The sequence below is a fragment of the Amblyomma americanum genome, chromosome 4 (assembly GCF_052857255.1).
Source record: "Amblyomma americanum isolate KBUSLIRL-KWMA chromosome 4, ASM5285725v1, whole genome shotgun sequence".
Classification (NCBI taxonomy): Eukaryota; Metazoa; Arthropoda; class Arachnida; order Ixodida; family Ixodidae; genus Amblyomma; species Amblyomma americanum.
In genome coordinates, this window is record NC_135500.1 from 97,488,303 (window position 1) to 97,495,105 (window position 6,803).

A 6,803-nucleotide genomic window follows, 5' to 3' on the forward strand; every position below is an offset into this window, starting at 1 on the left:
GCTCCCCCAGACTTGCTTCCCCGCTCGGAAACTCCCGTGAAAGGAAATAATTTCGGAGCAGTTGACAGATTCAAAGAGGCTTGCACCAAGGCTTTAAAGGACATTCAGTAGGAGTCCTACCGTGACACCTTCGATACCTGGAAATCTCGCAGGAAGTGATATATCAACGCAGGAGGAGCCTTTTTTGAAACCTTTCAATGTGTTGAACCGATCTGATCAATTTTTCTTTAACCGACTCACTGGCATTACGTTTCGGACATACTTGGTACTTAGCCCCTACGACCACAATTTTGCGTCCCGTCAGTGGAAAGTATGTGGGTAAACATTATTTTCTCTCTTCCGTTGGTCCGGGGCAATGAGAAAAAAAAATGGCCGCCGGCTTTACCCGCAATGAAGAATCGGCCTGTCGGTAGCCTTCTGTTCTGATGCAAGGCAAAAATCACTCCTGTATTTCTCGTCTATTGTCACTAGTTGGTACCATAGGCGGAGAGAAGGTCGACAAACAGGCGTTGTCCAAACTTTGCGGCGGCCGCCGCGAACGCGCACGACCGGCCGTCGGGATCAGAATCCGTCGCTCTCGGCCCCGGCCTACGTATTTAACGACTGAAAATTCCAGACATGCGCCGAAATCGTCGCGATCTGCCCCTAACTTAGCAGAAGAGGTCTTGCGTGACAAATCCTTCAAGAGCGGTACTATCGGGTCTAGGGCGCGTATGAAAGATACTCTCCTCGCGCGAGTAAGAGGAGGAAGCTGGCGGCGATAAAGAAAAAAAGTTTAAATTTGACGTGCATAACTTTAAGGAGTACCCTGTATTTGAACTTCCAGTTTTTTTTGTTCTATTCCTTCGCTTCCCGAAAAGTGAAACACCCTAGTTCCTCGCGACGATCTCTCTAAAAGGTATTTAAAATTTCCACCCTGCCATTGGATGCAGCCGCCTGTGCTTCGCACCCTAGATTATGATACTTGGCGTTCAGGATTAACGTCCCGAAGAGACTAATGGGGTATGAGAGACCCAGTAATGGAGGGCTCCGGATTAATTTAGACTGCATAGGGTTCTTTAACATGCGGTGACATCTCCGCTTTATCGAAATGCAGCCGCTGAAACCGATTCGAACCCGTGACGTTGGGCACCATAGGTTAATAAGAAGGCATTCAAACTCTCTATTCCCACGTGTGCAACTTACCCAACGCCGGCAGCTGCAAAGCATGTACAGTTACACACTTTCACAGTTAGCGGCTTTGCTCGTCTTCGTTGTTGCGGACATTCCTAGCCTTGAGCAAATATGAACTTAGGTGGCATTCTTCCCGACCATCGAGACTAAATATTCGCTCCTTCCTACGATTCTGGCACTCAGACAGCGTCTATACACATGTCCACGCTCAACCACAGCTGCGAATGAGAACTCAATGGTTTTCACACGCGCCTAATACCTGCGAACATAAGGACAGAAGGCAGAAAGAAGTGGGGAGGTTAAAGAAGAGAAGGTACTGCCTTACAACACTTCACTGAAAGAAAAGGGGGATAAAATGAGAACGAGAAAATTATAAGATCGAATGAAGAGCGAAGTAAGGAAGCAAAGACGTTGCGTTCGGAAGTACCTAGTCGATGACACACTGCGCATGTGACGCCTGGCGGCAGCAATCCATGTGTCAGATACCGCTTCATCAAGAGAGTCACGAGCGTGGATGCTGCTGCATTCGTAGCCGACCGAGATGCAGGCCTGAGTGATTACCGGGTCGCGAGCGCCGGCTCTGTCACTGAAAGAGCACTGGCGAGAGAGCCGGAACGCGCATGGCAAGAAACTAGGGGTGTGCGAATAGTATTTTTTCCAAACCGAATCGAATAGTGTAGCTGTGCTACCGAATCGAATCGAATAGTGAGAACCGAATCGAATATTTTTTTATGAGTATACGCTACTTGTGGTAATATACGGCCTTGTGGTAAAGCATCCGCCTCGCATTCGAGACGTGCTGGGTTCGATCCCTAGTGCCGCCGGGTACCCACCGGTTTTTTAATGGGTACAAGAATTCCCCCGGCCATAAGATGGGCTTCTACCGCACGAGGCGGATTTAGGGTTGCTTGACGGCAGAACTTAACTCTGATCCTTCAAGGCAACGGTTTGGTCGTAGACCCTTTTCCCAGGCATCTCACCCTAGAAGAGCCGAGCACCAGGATGGGGGAAATATTGTACCCGGTGGGTACCTGGCGGCGGGGAATCGAACCCAGCACCTCCCGAAAGCGAGGCGGATCCTCTACCACAAGGCCACCGCTGCGGTGGCCACAAGGGAAGAAACAGCGAGGCGCTGTTTTCGCAGTTATAGCTATATCGGTTAAAAGACTCGACACTGATCTGCAAGAGGGGGATCGCAACACGAAGTCGGTGTATTAACTTTATCATTGCTACATTACGCGTATATAAGAAGTACCTTTTGCTGTTCATAACGCAAGGTAATCAACTAGCACCACACCTCAGTGCATGAGGCGGACGAGAGCACGTATGAGGCATGGCCTCCGAGGTCAGGCATAAAGGCCGGGTTTGCTGAACCTGCTTGGGCCCTGCCGTATCGCCCAATCTCTGAGGCCACGTATGAGGAATATGAACACCGCCACGCGAATAGACCGCACCGGCAGCACTATGGCGCTGAAGTCTCCATTCCGCGCATACCGATCGCGGCAGCTGGTACCCGGGGTGTGTGGCCTCTGTTTTTGGAACAGCCGTGGAAGAAAAATACGACAGGCCTTATTCGAACTTCGCGCCAGTTCCAGAAGAATTCGAGGACATACTCAATTCGTTTCGGATAATTCCAGCATGCAATAATTGATTCGTTTGAATAATCGAATAGGAGGACATCTGACTCGGTATTCGAAATTTCCGAATATTCGCACACCTTTACAAAGAAAATGTTCCCGGCGTTTGCTCGCAGTGCGCCATGGACTCGCACGATGAGATGTGTGGCGGCAGCGTGGCAGGTTCGCTGCTCAGCCGGCAGTGATCTTTCAAGGGAAAAGAGCCGGTGCCCGCGAACCACGCAGGCCTGTACCTGTTGGCCGCCAATGTACACGCTTGTGGAGCCATTAGTGGGCCAACCGACCTCGACACCGGAGGCTGCAGCCAGGCATCGCAGGCGCAGCTTAGGGCGCCGATCAAGCCACTCGAGACAAGCGTGATTGACTACGGGAAAGCCATATAGCGTGTCGTGCAGGCGCGAATCACTCAAGAAACGGGACAGTTTCTGGAAAGCTTTCAGTGCCAACAATCGTTGCGGCCATGATCCGAGAATCGTCTCCGTCAGCGGGCAAGGATAAAAACTGTCCAGTGCACAGCAAAGCGATCGTCTCGCTAATACGTGGAGGGCTATAGCACAATGTATACGTGTTGCACAGTCTCGTCACATCTGTAGCTAGCGCCGGCAAGGCTATCAGCAATACCGATTGAAAAGGAGTATTGGTTCGTGAACGCAACGCCAGGCCTAGGCAGCACAGCAAATCTGCTTCAGGTCGTGGTAGGTAGGCTAGAAAGCGGAGCTGCGAAGGAGCGTCCAGGGAATGGAGATCCGAGTTCAGGCCAGCCTTCGAACTCGCAAGCAAGGAGGTCCCGAGTACAATGCGGCAACTTCAACAACTGCAGGTAGCGAAGTTCGCTGTTCTATAGGTCATATGAAGCTCGGTGGCGCTTGTTCAGGACGCTGTCCGTAACGCGATAAGAGATATAAATGTGCAAAAACGGGGGAATGGTGGATTGCCTTGGGCGTCGTCCGTTCGATCGCGACACGAAGCGCGAGTGGGCGACGCGTACGGTTCGCCCTACTGCACTGCTGAAACCATTAGAGCACAACAAAACAAGGACACGAGGGCGGAACGTTCTGCAGATAGTCAACAGCGTGCTACACGACCCTGTTTAAGGCCCTAGGTTGAGGTTGAGTTATGTTAACAGCGAAAGAAAAATTCAGTAAAGATGATACCGCGAACACTGATGTTTAGCGTGGCAGCCCCAGAATTTGCTTATGTCCAAGGTGCTCGTCCCAGAAGCGAGCGGCAACGAGGCGGCGTTGGTCTAGGCAGGGCTGAACGGCTCGAGAGGCGCTAAGAAGCGCGAAGCGAGATATACCACACTGCGCTAACCGTCGCACGATTAAGCACTCTCGACCAATTCGCGTGCACTTGCCTCATCGGTCGCAAAAACGCCTCATAATTGCAAGCCCATGCACCGCGCTAGTAAAATACGTGCCGGAAGGCAAACGAGATGAGCGGGTCTATCTATAGCGTGCTTGCATTCTTCCACCGTTTCTCACGGTTTTTCGAAGCGCCTGCTTACCGCTACCGACGCTGACAGCAACGCACGGGCACCAAACCGTAGAGTAACCCTAGTCAGGGTTAAGTACCCACAGCTCTAATAAAGCCATCACCTAGCCCATCAGGCGACCCCGTATGCCTGCCTCTGCACACAGCGGCTTTCGCACATCGCCTCCATTTTAATGCAAAAACGCCCGTGTGCCGAGGTGCCGGCACACGCTCGATAGGGTCGAACAAGATCGGGGTCCTCTACTTCGGCGCCCCTCAATACCTACAGTTCCCTTCCGGCGCTGTAGGCCCCGTAAAAGGCCATTACTAACCAGCCAGCTCGGTAATAAGAGAACATAAAATCGCTTCCAACTGGTGGGCGCGGTGTACTCACCTCCGAGAATCTCAGCCGCTCGCTGGTGGGCGCCAGGAAATGAATGACCTGCAGAATAGGGCCGTATTTATCACCTTTAGGTGACGTCACCTCGGTAGTTGCAACAATGGCGTTCTTCTTCTTCTTCTTCTTCTTCTTCTTCTTCTTCTTCTTCTTCTTCTTCTTCTTCTCCTCAAGTAATATGGCACTTTTTTTCAATACCGGGCCAACCCGTGGCGGAGGTGAAGCAAGCTTCAAGCACTCCGCCGCATTCCAAAAATAAGTTTAATATCTTGGGTCCAAATAGGACCCGTATCAGATATTAAGCTGATAAGAACAGAGGCTTTTTCAGAAATGTTTCGGGACATTTCCTATTTCTCATCGGCATATCTAATTATTGTTCGTTCCTTTTTATCGGAAGTCTCGTCTGTAAGTTTTATCCGTGTGGTGTGAGTGTGCAGTTGTGCGTGTTCGAAGTCTTCCAACTCGCAGCTGCTGAGGTCCACCGAAGTGCGAGCCCCTCACTTTGCAGCCACGTGTCTGGAGTAGACTTCGCGTGAAGCAGCGATGGTGTCGCTCACCGCCAGCTTCTTGAAGAGGCGCAAGTAGCGTCTGCTACAGAGCCTCTTCATTACTTTATTGTTGTTGGGGTCCCAAGAGCCGAGCGCTCCAACAACGATTGCCTCGACGCTGACCCGCTGGAACTTTCGCAGCAGGTATTGGCGCACGGGTTCGTACTTGGCGACCTTACTCTCCCGTGCCGCATCGAAGGCGGTTCTGCGATTGTCAAAGGGGCAAGTGACGTCGATGAGGATCGCCGACTCCCCTCGCGCCAGAACGAGGTCTGGCCTGAGGTTAGTCGTTCCCACGGGACGGTTCTCGTGGGTGACTGTGAATCGCTTCCCAGCGGCCGCTTTCAGCCGGTTCACGATTTTATTGTGCCGGTCCGTGTATGCAGCACTCTGACGCATGCAGTGGCAGAGCACGTGGGGTAGGGTTTCCTGGTTGTGCCCGCACGCTCTGCACCGCTGGTCGCTTGCACGTGCCCACGGCCTGGCCCCGTTGAGTGGCAGGAGGTTCAACCTTGCCCTGTGAAGGAAACGCCAGTCACAGAAACGGGTGAAAAGACCTGAACGCATGAAATGAGAGCTGCTGGGATCGGCGGCGACGCACTCCATCACTTTCCCTGGTTGGGTTTCTGCTGGAGAGAGTGATTTCGTGCGGCCGTGGCGATCGAGCGCAGCTTCTTCACCACCTTCGTTCGGTGCTTCGGCGCCAGAGTCACGTCGGCGCAGGTGATGTGGGGCCCATCTTCCCGCATTTCCCACGTGACCTCGAGACGCCGGGACGCCTTTCGCGCCTCCGTCCATACGGACTTGAGCTGCGAGGCCCGCGCCCTGAAGTCTCCCTCCGTCTCCCCGCTGAGGTAGGCTGCGACGTCCGCCTCGGTCACTTCTCGGCCCAGTCTCTTGGTGGTGATCTCGGTGACGGCTCGCTTCGCCAGGTCTCGAACCTCTGCGTCTGGAGAAGAAAGGAGTTTAAAAGCGCTGTCGATGCGGCAGATGTCGCTCAGCTCCGCTGCCAGGGGAATTCCCGCCGTGCCCGCTGCTGCGCTGCCGTAGATGTAGTCGTTGCTGGCGTTTGCTGGAAGGTAAAGAGTGCGTTTGATTAGCGGTCGCAGGGCTTCGTCGAGGCGCTCCCACTCTGCCTTCCCCAACAACCCGCACCTCATGGAGAAGTTGAGCGCTGGATATACGAATGTTTTGACAGCGTCCAACCTCTGCCACGGGGCGAGCATCGAGGTCAGCAGGCGGCGGCCTACGCCGATGGCGTCGTCGACGGTTGCGGTGTCCGGGAACACGCTGAATCCGACGGGGCGTCCTAGAAAAGATTGGGATTCAAAGTCGTTGATCGTCGGTATGGCCGTCCCGTTGATTTCGAAGACTGTCGGCCTGGTTCCGACGGGCGTCCGGCCGCTGAGGTGCATGGTCTTGCATTTTCCGGGGTTGAGTTGAAGTCCCAACCTGGAAGAGAGGGCTGTTACTTTGTCGATCCGGGCTTGAAGTTCTTCCGGGCTGTTGGCCAGCGGGGTCAGGTCGTCGGCGTAGGCCAGGATGTTGTGTTGTCGCTCGTCTCCTTGAACTTCT

The 6,803-nt window shown here is 53.4% G+C and overlaps 2 pseudogenes; both read right to left on the bottom strand.

Annotated features, from left to right (window-relative positions):
* Window positions 1–4,872: 4,872 nt before the first annotated feature.
* LOC144130683 (U2 spliceosomal RNA) lies at window positions 4,873–5,024 on the bottom strand (annotated as a pseudogene).
* On the bottom strand, window positions 4,935–6,454 carry LOC144130271 (uncharacterized; annotated as a pseudogene).
* Between the last annotated feature and the right edge of the window lie 349 nt (window positions 6,455–6,803).